This window comes from Acanthopagrus latus, chromosome 14, assembly GCF_904848185.1.
Source record: "Acanthopagrus latus isolate v.2019 chromosome 14, fAcaLat1.1, whole genome shotgun sequence".
NCBI classification, from domain to species: domain Eukaryota; kingdom Metazoa; phylum Chordata; class Actinopteri; order Spariformes; family Sparidae; genus Acanthopagrus; species Acanthopagrus latus.
In genome coordinates, this window is record NC_051052.1 from 14,850,527 (window position 1) to 14,866,650 (window position 16,124).

The 16,124-nt window shown below is 44.2% G+C and overlaps 1 long non-coding RNA gene across 3 annotated transcripts in view; it reads right to left on the minus strand.

The window, feature by feature from the left end:
* LOC119032897 overlaps positions 1-16,124 on the minus strand; it is a 201,555-nt gene that overhangs the window by 66,088 nt on the left and 119,343 nt on the right. For all 3 annotated transcript variants that reach the window (XR_005079078.1, XR_005079079.1, XR_005079074.1), the window contains one exon: positions 6,529-6,659. This is a non-coding gene — a long non-coding RNA (uncharacterized LOC119032897). The remainder of the gene's footprint in view (positions 1-6,528; positions 6,660-16,124) is intronic.

Genomic DNA, 16,124 nt, shown 5'->3' on the forward strand with positions numbered 1-16,124 from the left:
AAAGGGGGGGTTGGATTTCCAGGAACGGAGGCAGATCAGAACGCCGAAGTATCGTGACACCTTTTACGGACACTCTCAGCTCTTCACCCGCCAGCTATTGCCTGTCTCCACGTTGTCTGACTCCTCGCCGCTTCCCTCCATTTTGCAGCGATGTCAAGGCGGAAAAAGACACGCGAGGTACTGATCACAGCCTCTCCACGTGGCCGCGTCTCGGCGGCGAAAAGGGAGGAGCGGGGCCTGTCAGGGGCGAGAGGGGAAGGGAAACGAGGTGGAGGGATGACAGGGAGGAAGAGGGAAAGGGAAAAAAAAGGAAGGCAAGATGGGAAAATCTGATAAATTCAGCCTCTGTCAGCTGGCGCTCTCCTCCCACCAGGGCTAGGAGAAAAGATCCTGGGCCTCCCACCTGCCTCCCCGTCTAGTGGTCAATAGGGAATTCCTATTACAGTTGCTGCCTTGCTGGCTGTGGATATGGGCTTGACACAACAGACCCACGGGAGGTTATTGCCTGCACTCTCCTTCAATAACCGCTACCCGTCTCCCACTAGCACGTCTCCATCAATCAGCTCCATCAGCCGAGCTTTTGTAGTTTTCGCCGTTTGTTTCTGCCTCTTCTCTTTTTTTTTTCCCTTTCTTTTTCTTTCGCACTCTCTCTCTCTCCATCTTCCGTAACACATATCAGATGCACGCACCTGATTTCAGCCTGCCTCAGAAGCATCCTTTTCATCTCCCCTTGCCGTCTGGCTTTCACACCCTTATTCAATCTCTTTCCTCTCCTGCTCTCGCCCCTCCTCCCCCTCTTTTCATCTCTCCATCGGCTGCATCCGCCGGTCCAATTCCGCGGTGAAAAAGATTCTGTGAAGCTCGGCGCTTGTTGCCAGAGAGACAGTGGCCCACGCAGAAGTGACCTGCTCATTCATGCCTCATTCCCCGCTATTCAAACAAAGAGTGAGAAGAAGTGCTGCATTGTGCCAAAGCGAATCCTCTGAAAGCCTCAAAAAAAAAAAAAAAACATGCACACACATAATGTGGGCACGAGCTTCCTGCTGCACTCTCCAGTCAAGGTGATCCTTTTTTCTAACTCCACTGCGTAAGTAAGGGTTATAATCTCGCTCAGAAGAGGTGTCGCCACGTCATGGGTCTTGTTTGGAGGGATGCTGTGGTGTGGTGTGCTGTGGCAAGCTAGGTAACGCCAAACACTCTGGTTTAACAGGCCGGATGTTGAAAAGGTCACATCCAGCGGATAACCAATCACTTCAAGGCCAAAGCTTGCAAATCAACCCTGTTGGTGGCCCAAAATCCATTTCCCCTACTACCACAGGTTACCAACTTTCAATTTGTAAAAGGAGCTGGCCACTGTAGATTCCAAGCAAATGTTACTCAAATAGGTGTAAATAATGCATTTTGTTGGAGATTATTTTCAGCCGAGGATTTGGTGCTCCAGCGAGTATTGAGGGCAGCAGGAGGATGTGTGTGGGATTGACTCAAAATAAACTACGGCGCCCATGTTCATCGTCAGAAAAGTAACATGTCAGCCAGGGAACCAGTGTGGCTCACTGATGTGTTTCTGTAATAGTATATCGACTACACTGGAGGTCTGTGGTGCAGAGGGAACAAGCTATATTCAGGCTTTGCCTACACGGTTAACGGTTGTCGGTGGGATCATTTTAGTGGTAGTTTGTGGACACACAACTATATCATATAGAGACAGGCTAAATGTGAAACACTGACTTAAATCTTTGGACTTTGGATCCGTCAGTATTCACAGGTTTTGTACTACTGGTCCGGCAACAAAAACTATTTGGTCTATGGGAATTTACGATGGCCATTTTACAGATAAAACTATTAAAAACTGTCGCTAATTGAATGGAAGTTGGCCTGATGTAACAGGACCTGTCACTTCTGAAATGATTCCCATGTCAAGGAACCATACTTTGATTCTATCCTGGGGAAAAAAAGTGTATTAGATGTTAAGTGTACTTGATGTTAACTGGAAAGAGCTAATACCAGTCACATGACGTAGCGCTCAGCTAGTGAATTTGACGGCAGGAGGGTGCTGATGAAATTTAAGCCTGTTAGCTTCTACTGAATCACAGTATGGAGAGGCTACATTCATTTATTTGTGGTGACCCACCACAATATCAACATCGGCTGTCACGTATTGATTTTCAGTTCATTTAGCCACGCGCTCTCTCTCGCTTGTACGCTTGTGACATAGTGTTTCCGACATGACTGTCCTTGGGCCAGCTGCAGAGGTATATTCACGGCCACCGAAGTTCACTTGGCAGCCGATTCTAGCAAATTAAAGTAGTTATGAACACTAAAATAAGGTGGGGCGAAACACTGTTGGTGCATCTGTCGCAAACGTATCTGCCGGAGCAAATGAAGCGTGAGCTCACAGATTCGTCTGGTTCTCAGGCTGCTCAGAGGCAGAGATTACATTACATAACTTCATGTTTTTTTCTTACTCGACAGCATAGTGACCCCCACCCCGTCCGTCACCATCATCACTTTCCACGCATTACCATTATCAATTGAAATATATATATATATATATATATATATATATATATATATATATATATATATATATATATATATATATATATATATATCCCCCGGCAGTTTAATATATTCTACTGCGCCTGGCATAAAACTGCCGAGCTCCTCTCCATCACTAGCAAATACAAGATTGAATTTTGGGGGAGAGAAGGTGTAGGGGGAGAGAGAGAGAGATAGAAAGATTGAGCGAGACAGAGTGAGAGAGCAAGCGGTAGGTGGTGAGGGGTGGGAGGGTGGAGGGGGAGGTCATGAAACTAGTAAATCTGTTCATGTAAGCGCACTGGCACGGTGGACGTTTGATTTCTTTTCATATGCCAGCCCCTCTGCACATTTTCTTCAGGGAATTGATATGTGAGGACAGGTACACCGAGAGAAAAAGAGACAGAAAATGAAATAATAAGGAAACATTCAATCTGACAAGAGCCCTGCACTGCTGATATTCAATATTTCTTGAAAGCTTTTTAAAGGAGCGTCTTCTTTTCCCCCCATTTCAAAAGTGCCGTCACAGAGACACAGAGGGCCCGCTGCTCCTCAATCGTATCTCCCTTTACTTCTTTTTTACCTCCTCTGTACTCCTCTTCTCTCCCCCTTCCCTCATTCTCAGATTATACAGTACTGCATGTGATGTAATGAATCAGTGGGTACAGTAAATATGCGATTGGAATTGTGCTTGGCGACCTGACAAACCCCCGGCTACATCCCCACACCGCTCGCTCTGCTCAATCTCTACCAATGCTCTGCCAAGAAATAGAAATGAGATCTTATCCACCCTATCCCATCATACAGCCCTGAAGACACACACACACACACACACACACACAATTCCGTCCCCCTATCATTGCACGGTGTCCTCCATTATGGCTCCTCTTGTGTTAGTCGCACACAACTGCACACACACATTCTGTTCTGTATTGGCTGTTTCTGCGCCCCTGCTGTTCCATGCACTGTCTGGAATCACACAGATACAGAAACACACTCTCATTCATACGTACATACATACATTCATACATATATATATATCCACACATGCATCAGAGCACATGCTTACAACTGTGACCGAATCAAGGCATCTACTGTGAGGACAGCCAAAACATGAATGAGCATAACAGTAAATCTGGTAGAAACACGTTATTAAGGAAATAAATCAGAGGTAATTTTCATACAGGATGAAAAGAAAATCTCACTGGGCTCCTCACAATGTAGGGGTGTAAACCACAGATCGGACCCAGCATTCAATTTAAAAATCTCTTAAAAAACAGTATAATACTGACTATGTTTACTGTTCTCTGTGTTGCAGAGGTCATCTAGTCTAAAATGGTTTACAGTAACTGATGGTATGCAGATATGGTATATACTAGCCATACTTAACGGCATGGTGTTTGTTAATACTTTGTCTGAAGCGTTTTTGTATCACACTGAAGACTTTGTTGTCTTTCTTTTTTTTTAAATGTATGCAATACATTAAAAAAAGACAACGGGATGTTGGACTGATGTTGCAAAGAGCTCCTGCAAAGACACCAGGGCTGATTGGAAAACAGCAGCATGCCGACCCTCCTGACCAGTGACTGAAACTCTTTGCCATCGCACTGAGGTTCCACTCTTTGACTAACATCTCAAAAACTCCAAAATTCAGGATCTCAGACACTGTTGCATCCATTCTGGCAAGTTTCTTTCTCTTTCAACAAACAAACAGACATTGATACATGGCTAGAAGTAAACTCTGCCTCCTGTTCGAGAAGTGAGTAACATTCATGATTCCATTGAAATGCAGTGATCTGCGAGTAAACCTTGGGTCCTGGCATTCATGTGAATGGCATCCTGACACCGTTGCAGACCAAGTACACCTCCCCATTGCAATAGCCTCAATTTCTTTGATTCCTGAGGGTAGTGAGTTTGGGCATCCATAGATTGTTCCAGCGTGTCCTACAGATGGTTGATGAGATCTGAGGAGTCTCATCAAGAATCTGATGGAGTCTTGAGATCTTTTTTTTAGCTTCCTGAGTCATTCCTGAGCATTTTTTTTTGTCCTGCTGGAGAAGGCCACTGTAGTCAGGGAATGCCATCGGTGTTTGGATGGGCTCTGCAAGGGACGATCACACGAATGTCAGGACTGAAGGGTTCCCAGCAGATCATTGTCTTGTAACAAGCTGATCATTGTTACCCTGTTAGAAATGTAAGGGTTATGGATGATCAGTTAAAATAGTGACTGAGAGAAAAAAATGACTGTGTAAAAATTCAGGAACATAAGACGCCTGTCCCAAGTCCGCTGTCATCAATAAAGATTTCAAGGGATTCCTATTCCCAGTCTTGATGAATAGTGTCAGCACTTAGTGACTGGTGATTGCATTAATGAGTGCTGCCCACTAATTCCACCACAACATTTATGTTGGACCGTTAAGAGACGTTCAGCACTGCAAATTATACCCAAATTGTCAGAAATTGCAGAACAGGGACAGTTTTTTTGAGCCATATTTCTCCAAAAGAAACCTTAAGTGAGTTACTGAATACCTCAAAAGGTTTCTGGGCTCCTGAAAAAGTTCCTGTTTGGAAAAGATTTAATCGATACAAACATACAGATGTGTCTCCTTGCTGCATACTGATCAGTGCCTTCATTTATCTCAGTCAATCGATCTTTTACAGCTACTGTATTCTAAACAATTTCATTTGGGCGTTCAAAGAAACCTTGGCCTTGTAGCAAACACAGATCTTTCGCACTTCTAAAGGCAGACAAAGAGGATTTACTGTACAGCCTACGAAACGGCGTATATGTCTCCACTGAGATAATATTAACGGCTTCATATTATTCATCTGCTCTAAAACACTGCTCTTTGTGAAAGGAAATATGATCAGGATTCATAATAAAATATAAGGATAATTTCAACCGGTTTGTAAAATATAACCGCCCCCATTCAGCACACATCCAACAAGACTTCAGCGGTGAAAGCTCTATCACAATATGGTGAATAGAGGAAGTAAAACCGTCGTCTCCTCTCTTATCTCCGTGTGGGAGGCTACTACTGCAGGCATTCTCAGTTTAGTCGGCATTCACATGACCACAATGGACTTTGTGTCAAAGTATATTAGCGGTAAATGCAAGCGAGAGCAAGTCATGACAGGGATCACAAAGGTGGAGGTTGTGTATATGTGCAGATGACCGCGCGTGTGTGTATGTGTCTGACTCGCGCATCGGAGTAATCTGCACCGCATCTCATCAGTATTCTGAATGAGTGCGTCCTGTTTCCATCAGACGCCTCCTGCCCACCCCGAGCTCCCGTCTCAAGGATGCAAAGCACGTGTGTGTCCATGAAACACACACGCAAAAGTGTGCTTAAAAGTCGGCTTTGAGACGAGAGCAAAAACTGTAATATGATGAAGGCAGTAATGAGGCCTTTAAGCACAAAGTATAACTGCAATTTATACCCGCAAAGCGATTCTAACTAAGACATTAGGGGAAGCCGATGTTATGCATTCGTCGTCTGCAGCTAAAGAAATATTGTGTTGAGGTTTTATTGTGCTTAAAAACGCCACGGATCTGAAACCTGTAGACGACTGCATTTAAATCTCTCGCTCTCGGATTCATCCTGAGGATTATATAACACACATCCAGGTAGAGTTCCCAGCAGTTTGTTGGTGAACTTTTTTGAAAGGCACAGCATGCAAATATGTTCCATACATATGCTAATAACATATACAAGGTAGACACAGCTGAGCTCAGCTGTAAAAGCTCTGAACCCTGATGCTCAAACTGCCGTTATATCTCTAGCCAGTTATTTGCAGAAATGCTGTATTCTTTACAAAGAGGAAGCGTCGCACTGTACCAGCAGTGTTTTCTCTGTGGTTAAACCCGGGCCCCGAGACAAATGGTGTCAGCAACAGAGAATGTGTTTGGGATGAACAGAGATCCTCTACTGGACCCCTCTGGGATGAAAAGGATTTTTTGTAAGTACGGGTATGTGTGAGATCACTTACCTTAATGTCAGACTGAAACAAGAGCCGACTGCAACAGAGCACGTCTTCTCTTTCTGCGCTGTCATTCTCTCCTCAGAGCTGGGTCAACACTGGCTATCTTCTCAATGTGGGACCTTAAGATGCGTTAAAATCTGAAACGATGCAGTGGAGTCGCTATCAACAGAGGACCCATCGTATTTCCGTGCTGATAACGCTAGATCATGAACAAATCTGTGTTGACATCAGAGGCTAGTTAGTAGCACGCAGCTGGACTGAGAGATTTTGTTATAGAGGAAGACAAAGCGTAAAAGGGGCTCTGTGGAACTTGTTGTGCTGTAAGCTGGTTGTTAGTCTATGCTCGATGACTCCCAACGTTAGCTACCGTTGCTCTCTGTTGGCGGACTGGAAAGTGGCACTGATATGAGGCACTTGAGTATGTGGTGAAGTCAAGACTTTTGGCTTGTTGATTGTTGTCCAGTCCACTAGCATTAAACAACTTAAACGCTGTTTTAATTGTCACGCTACAATCTGCTCACCTAGCCAACAGAAAAGTGAATGTATTGCAACAAATTGTACTGAACTACAGTTTAATGTGAAAAGGCAACAAGTACCAACTTTTAAAAGTACTAATACTTTTAACTAAAAACTATAAATGATGAAATAAAGAGCGGCTCTGTGAAAAAAGTTTGTGTGGGGCCCTGTTTAAAACGCCCACTGTGACAGTATCGGATAATGTGTCACTGGAGAATTTAAGGACTGCTCTTGCAGGTTAACCCTAAAAACCCCGGACCATCAAGCAACTCAAACACTAACCAAATAATCAATGTTAACAACTTCAGTCACTTAACAACCCCAATCAGAGCACAATGTTAATGTCTCAGCCTCTCCCATAAACAGGGTCTACACTGACAGAGTCGAAGAGGGGCCTGTCACATGGGGAGCGCAGAACCGCAGGCCTGTGTAATTAGAATCGATAATTCATTTTCCCCTTTTCTGCCACCGTTCCATTCAAACAACCCCTCACACGCTATTGAGAGGGCCTCCAAATCTCTTCAGGGTCACAGTAATTGGACTGGGATTTTTTTTTTTCCTTAGCCCTCCACTTCTTCTTCTTCTTCTTCTTCTTTTTTTTTTTTGCACCTCACCAAAACCTCATCAGCTAAATGCAGAGGAGAGCATTCTTCTTGGGGTAATTGACTTCGACTGCCATGTGAAGTTTTCGCTGCCCTTTTCCAGGTGCTGGTATTGTTCTTTTGGGCCGGTTAATTTGGGGGAGAAGGAGATGGAGCGTATGGGTGCCAGACAACAAGGGTGTCATGCTATTTATCCCCACTGCTATAATGAAGCCTATTAGAGGTCTGAAAACCTAATGTGTGCAGCCTGTAAGTGGACCTGGATCTCCATGTGACCTGGCTGGAATAATTATAGCAGTTCTTCTGTTTCTTCACTTGGATGGTGGCTTTAATCACAGTCGACCATGCCGCCCATTGTGTGACTGCGTTCATTCAATTGCCTGATGCCTCCCATTATCTGTGCATCTGAGCAAAGGTAATCACACCATGCTGTTAACGTAATGGATGTGGACTGAACATGTTCAAACTCATTTTCACCCCCTTGATGGTTGGGGGCAATTTTCCAGTCAAATCCATCATGATTAATATGTACATACGTCACGGTCATTTCTCTGCGCACGGCCACCAACATTGACTATTCCAGTTACCGTGATCACCATCATTTGTCCCGTAATCATCATCCTCATTGATCAGTATTGGTGTGACCATCATAATTATTGTCATCGGCGCCGCTGTCACCATCGCTGCTGCTGTCAAGTGTTGGACTCCCATCACTTTAAACTTGTGAAGCGAATCAGAGTCAGTGTCAGCCAGGAGATTGCTCTGGGACATTGTAAAGATCATGGCTACCTAAACATGTCTTCGCTTCCGCGCAGGCACACTACAGCTGCACATTTCTATCTGTGGGTGTCACCCACAGAGACGCAGATAATGGTGGTTGTGAATGGCTTCTCTGTCACTCTGCCATCCCCATCTCCCTGGCTGGGATTTAATGTGACACTTATAGCTATTGCATGGCTTAGCCCCCAGATAGCGGGGAACCACGCCTGAATGAAAATGAGATTGTCATCTGTCAGCCACGACCATCAAACCACTGGAAGACTGACAAAGAGGGTGGGAGAAAGATTGAGTGTGATACTGGGTGATGGAGAGGAAGAGGAGGAACCTTGCAGTTGCCTCTTAAATGGGGCCCCCATCATGGATGTACTTATCTAAAAAACGGCAGTGCTACAGTCGCATGGCTCCGGTGGCACGGAATACAAATGGGACAGACATGAATAATATCACACAGGTCTGTCACCCGGTGGGAATTTTGAGCGACATGATGCAACACACATGATGCATAGAGGGCAAAGACATGCCAAGGTGGGAGTTCCACTACTGGAAGTATACTGGTGGAGGTTTGCAGAGCCTTTACCGAAAGTAAAAGTACTTATACCATGGGTCACATGTCACCATTTTACCACTGGTAAAAGAGAGCTCCTCTAAACACAAGACCACAGACTACAAAGTGATGTTGCAGCCAACTGGAACATAATCGATCTTTTTTTGTTGTTTACTAATGTGTTCCTTGGATATACAGTGCAGACTGTAAGTATTTGAACAGTGAAACATTTTTCTTCCTTTCACTGTTTTGGCTTCAATCCAGCTCACTGGATTTGAAATGTAACAATGACAATGAGGTTAAACTGCCGACTTTAAGCTTCGAGGGTGTTGGAGGGTGTTCACATCCATATTAAATGAAGACTGGAGGACTTGTGGCGTTTTTGTGCACTGACTCCCACTGGAGAGAAAAAGGCAGCAGAACAATGATCCTAAATAAATCCAAAGCATTCAGAATCATCAGTAGAACGTACAGTTGACTGGCCCAGTAATTCTTCTGACCTTATGTCTGACCGGGCATGTGTTTCGCTCCCTTACGCCTGAACTTAACACAATAAGTGCATGGTGACTGTGCTGGCCCAGCTGAGCCTCGCCAAGCACAACAGCAATTATCCGATGATGTTTTGGGGTCACAGACTCCAGCTAGGGGTTTGCAAGCAAATATCAAATGTCATGACTTACAGGGCACCCTGGTGACCTTGGGGTTAACATGCAGACTTTAAACTGCAGGATCCCTAGTTTGTGTCTGGCTGGTTACCCTTTGGTGCATGTCTTTCCCCATACTTCCTGTCATTTTTCTACTTTTGTCCATCGAACCATAAAATGGTATGACTTTATTTAACTATTTTTTATTTTTCAACTTTTGATGCCCTAAAAAAGTGGTTTTCCAACTTTGTTTGTCAGATATACCTCTGAAAACCAAAGCAGATGAACTCAAGTGCCCCTCATCAACACCCCCATTTATGCGCCCTGTGTGTTTATAGGGCTTAAAACAATATTTCAATATGTTTAGGCTATATCAACAATAAATGTCTCCTCAAAGGCACTTTATAAATGCTAGGACTGGGTGACAAAATCAAATATCTTAATATGTACTCACCAAATACCTCTACATCGACACTGTGACATATTGTAGGGATGACAATGTTGTTATATTTGTACCAAAAAAGATATTGGATCAATAATCATCACTAATGTGGATAGAATGACTGGAAGTGGGCAAAGACAATCTATCAGAACCAGCCAAACAGTGAACAATGTCGCTTTATAATAATGCAGCTTTTAAAACCAGAACACTAGTATATATCCCAAGATAGACCAAAAGCCTGCTTATAGTCTCTCATGAGGATAACAATATACTATTGATATATTGGCTGTGGTTCATCAAAAAAGGACCCAAATGCAAGACACAAAGGCAGGCAGGTTGAAAAACAGAAGGCAAGCTTTAATCAACTAAAGCTGTAGTCCACAAAACAGAAGGCAGGCAATAAAAATCTGGCAGCAAAATTAGCAATCCAAGGGCGCAAAAAACTAAACAAAGCATTACAGACTGATGAGACCTGAGGAGCACAAGACCAAGGGACAGGGCTGAAACACAAAGACGAACCAACCAAAAGTAAGGGTAAAGCTTAAATACACTGGAAGTGAGTGTATAACTGAACTTAAATAATCGAAGGCAGGTGAGCAGGAACTAGGGCGGGAAAAAGACAAGCACAGGAAGTGTTGCTGAAAACTGATAATTAACTGCCTCTTCTTTTAAAAATAAGTTCATCAAGGTGCAGACAGTCACCCACTGTGCTGGACTTTGTAAATGCTCCCCTGTTTAAGTCAATTAAACTAATGGATTCATATTATTGGCTCTTTGTAGCAGCTATAATTTCACCAATACCAAAGAAGATCTGATAATATCAATTTCCCAATATCAGGCTGGTTAATTAATCCGTCTGATATTTATCTTGCACCCCTAAATTCTAACTGTTGTTGCTAACTAGTTTTATCGCACTCTAAATTGCAATAACACCTAAATTAATTGTTACAGCTGACTCAATATGTGGATGTGTTTAATACTCAAGTCATTAACTACAATTTTTCCAAATTAATTGAGCTACTCTACAATCCCCTATGTACCCACTAGCAACAGCATAACCACCCCATGATTGGAAATCTCTGCATAAAGGGACTACAGTTGTAATGTCAGCACCGTCAACTTTGCAAATTCTAAATCCAACTAAATCCTTGTTCAAGTCACTTTAACAAAACTCTCATGCTACCCTGCACAAATATGATATGTCAACCAGCCCAAGGAGCCTTATCTGAGCATCCTGAAGGTGAAAGCGGAGGGAGTGGAAGGCCAAGGGGCCAAAATCAAATTAGCATCACAATAAATCAGCAGTGGAGAGACAGCAGCCAGAGTAAAGGTGAGGCTAGAAGGCCATGGATTTTCTGCCATGGAGGCGACTTGCTGTCAATCAGCTGCCTGGGGGAGTGCTGTATCGAAGAGCAAAAACCACTGAGGGCCATACATTCACAGACACTTTTGCACACTGCAAAACGCGTGTCTATTACTAAGTTTGCATGTCACAAAAACACACACACACTCACACAGAGACACACATGCCCGCGTGCACATTTTCCATTGTGCATTAATTCCTAAAAAATAAGAAATCATTGACTGCGGCCAAGTTGAGTGGCTGTGTTGACAGGACGGTGATCAATATTGATGTCCCGGGCTACAGTGAGAGCAGAGCTCGCTAATGCGGAGTGGGTGCCTTGAATTGCATTACTGCCCGGCGCGCACAAACATAGACAAGAACGGAGGCACACACATACGCACACGCATGTACCAGTTGGTAATTAGTCAGCCTGACAGAACGTCCCATGGCATGTGAGGACAACTGGCTGAATTAGACCAGGGAAGCTGCTCCTGCAAACATACACGCAGTCACCAGGGGAGCGTCTCCGCACAGTATGAGGGTCTAATTAAGACACAGATAATTGGGAATTGTGTGTGTGGGGGGGGTGTCAATGTATGTGTGTGTGGCTATGTTTGTTTCAAAGAGATGCTCGTGTACTCAGAGCAGCAGAACATGCGCACAAGCCCCAAAAATGGCGTCCCATGGGGGGTCAGACGGAGGAATGTGAAAGGACAACAGGCCACAGACGAATATACACACCGGGACACGAAGGCATGTGCAAAAGGGATATATGCCAAAGTTAGCGAGAGGGATGCAGGCTGAGAGGCCACAGAGAGAGGGAGAGAGGGGGAGAGAAAAAAGGGATGGAGCGGGAGAGAAAGTGAGAACACCAGATGAAAAATGAGGCTTCCTAGCAGACAGGCCTCAGACGACACCACACACTCCCAATGCAGCAGAGCCTTGGGGATACACAGGGAATTTTGGGTAATGCGGTCCGACATGCTACAGCTCACTGGCCCCCTGACTGGCTGCTCTGATTGGGCCCAACGAGCTCACGGGGGAGGGGGGGGGATGGGTCGCGACAGAGGCTCCTGATTGGCCGTGGCGTTTTCTGGAGGCAGCCTGTGAGATCGCAGCTTATGTAGGTTTGTCCTGAGACTGAGGTCGATAAGCATCTGGAACTAAGCTACACAGCATTTATCAACAGCAGGGTGATAGCACGGGCTCATTCCCACACTAAAATTGGACAAGATCTTGTCTTCTGTCTCCACGCAGACAAACTGTCTTTTGTCTCCCTGCAAAATCTTACTATTTCACTTCAGGCTGTCATCTTATGTGAGGATGTTTTTCTGTTTTCTTTTTTTTGCAAGATTATATAGTCAACAGGTTCAGGTCTGTGTGTCGCCATGATAATTTGGTGAAATTAACACCGTCATTACGTGAAGGCAACATCTGCAGTCATTACACAAATCCTCTTATCTCTCCAATAAAAGCCTCCAGGCAATTGTGGCAGCATGTCTTAGCTTTATTTGTGTTTATTTGTGATCGTGTGAATGCATTTATGTTTGTCAAATTTTTTAGGAATGCCAAGCTGATCACCTTGCTCCTGGCACAATCTGATTTCCCGGTTTTACCCCTACCACTTGAAACTCCTTGCCCCAGTGACATGGGGCAGTGGTTGATATCCCCCCTTAGGAAATAAGACGACCCTTCAAGAAAGGAGCGTAACACTTTCAAACGACGGAGTTCTCATAATCTTTTAAGGGTGTCTCTGAAAAACTGCTACTTGAGTAACCCTCAGTCTTCACCCTTTACCTGTATCACATCAAGAATAGGCACAAACGTACCTGAGAAGTGACCATGCTAAACAACGTGGTAAGGCTAAGTGGTAGTGGCAAGAGGTGCATTGGGTTTGGGCCTTAGCCCTACACATAGTGTGAAGTTGTGAATAGATTGCAAGGGTCCATTCGTTTCTATCTCCGTCAGATAAATGTCAAATGCCATTGTCATAATACCAGGATTACGAAATGAAATTATCACAGCAATCGTGTCTGTTTACGCAAAGACCGTTGACGAGTCCATTCACCATTTCAACCACTACTCCTTGTAACTCTGTTCTAAGGGGAAAGGGAGCACACTGGAATTGGGCCCAAGGTTGAAAATGCAATTTCTAAAGCATCCATGCCAAGAAAAGTATACTTCTTGGTCCCCGGTCACCTTTCACTGTACATGCCCTTCTCCTCACTCAGTGATAGGATCTTGCAAGCATGCACACATTTATAACCTAGAGCTTCTCGCAGATTTCCGCAAAAGCCTCAAAAATGCTTACCAGCACAACCATCAAGCGCATGGAGTGATATTAGTTTAATGCATGGCATGATTAATTGAGAGCCGGAGAGACTCCGCGGCCTGATTCTTGGTTGCATTTAGATACAGAGACACATCTCTACAGTACGAACAGGCTGTCCTTTGGTTGCAATGTCATGTATCATGCATTACCTAACATATTAATCACCATAAAGATGACTCAAATATAATTAGATTTTTTTCCCCCCAGTGCATGCCTGATTTGGTGTTTCACTTTCCTCAGTGTGAATTTGAGGTCATCTCTCTCCACCGATCGCCCGGCAGGAATGTGCTCTCGGGGAAGTGTTCGGGGCTATCCCTCACCTCATCTTGCGCTGGGAATGTCTCCCGCGCTCCCTCTCTCCGCCTCCATTTCTCTCTACTTCACAGATATGAATGGTGCTTTTATGGATGAGCCGACTAATGAAGGATCCATCTTCTGTGATTAACATTTTCCCAGGCCCGGGAATCGTCTGTGGGTTCAATTATCACCCAGGAGCCCACCTATTGTTCAGGTGGCATGCGCCTGCTAAGTGGAGGTTTATACCTTCAACATTGTGCATTAGCGCACATCAATTATGCAGGTGGCAGCAATTACATATTTATGTATTCTGATAATTACATTTTTAATACAGCAGATGTCAGCCTCATTTATAGCAGTTAATGAAAATGAATGACAGCCATTTTATAGCGGGACGTTCAACGGAGTGCTGAAAATACGCGGCCGAGAGTTGGTTTCGCATGGGTGACTTCGGCTCCGTCGCGAATGAAAATGATGTTTCCTTTATTGATTAGGAGACCTTAAATAACTCGAAGTTGTAATTTTATTGTCGGGATCATGGTTCATTTGCATAATCATGCACTAAGTGCTCTGCTACAAAATGTCTGCTGTACATTCATCCCCTATGTGTGCATATGGTTTTTCATTAATCAGGCGAGTGGAGCTGATACCCACGCATTATTGTAAGTGCGCCATTACGCAGTGCATCATTATTTTGTGCGGTTGGGAAGAACATGCCAATCAGCTCCCTCCACGTCGTCAAGCAACTCTGCAGCTCTCTTGCATAACCCGATGCTATAAAAGGAACAAACTGGGGCAAAAGTTTGCAGGGAAGGACTCCGCAGCATGAGGAGGGAACACTCCTAAAGAGTTTAAGGACTCTGTGCCCAAATTCATGATGGCATTTCGTCCAGCTACTGACATCTGAAAAGTGAGTCACCCGCTATGAGTGGCATCCCTACAAAAGAAGCCCAGGAGAGAATTGACAGCGATTCAACAGCAATTTGTGCAGATTCTTTTTTTTTTTCAGGGGAAATGTTACGTTTACTGTCCAGTCATTTGTACCGATGCGAGACTCATCCTCACATGCCCGAAGGAGAATGACTCCACATGTTAATGTCGGTAGTCACATTTCCAGAAATATCTCTGTTTCATTCACCCACCGTAAGGAGTAAAAATAAAATCAGCGTACACGGTCGAACGTCATCACGCGCCGTAGCCTCTGCACACAGGAGCCCTCTGACACACTTCCTGCTTTGAACTCTCCCGTCATGCCTCATCATCACTGAGCACGCACTCGTATTGCAAGCACTTCCTATACCCCAAGGTGTGTGCATTATTTGTTGGCCATTAGGAGGAGGGCTCCAATCTACGAATAAGGATTGTTGTCAGCAGTGAAGATACTTCTGAGATCCACTCTAAATGCAGATTTCATGAAGCATTTGACAAGTGCACGGAGACTAGCCATTGGGAAATAACATCGGCTATAATCAAATAAAAAAACAAGAGGCTTTCCGTTCCACTTAGCTCTTTGGCAGGTGAGCTGGCCACTGCTATAAGCACTCCAGATCCAACCTCGGTGCTCTTTTGAGAGGTAAGACAGATAAAATCTGCACCTGCTGTGCTTGATTAATTGAAATGTTCTGGATTTCCACAAGGTTTTTTCTTTTTTCTTTTTTTCTTTTTACAGTGTAGTGCCACAGATAAAAAAGAACACAGTAAAACAGTTCCATTACACCAAACAGATTGAGCCTCCGTGAGGAAAAAAAAACTGTCAATTGTTTCTCAAACTATTGCCATATTTCTTTGGATTACACCATGTTGTACTTGTCTTGATTTTTCATGCCTCTCTCTTATTGCAGCCTGTTGTTTTCATGAAGCACAATGTCGTCTCTTGACAGACGATTAGATATTCTGAATACAGCCTTATCTGTGAAGCTTATTGGCTATGAAGTGCAAAATTGGACATGACTCCCTTGGGTGCAGGCCAACACTTCTGTCTGGGCTTAGTTAAGTTTGGAGCTTGTGCATCAAAATCCACTTGGCAGAGGAGGGCCCCACACAGACAGAGAAAACTGTGAAAATTAGTGTGATGTTAACGAGACATGTGGGGGCCGTCGT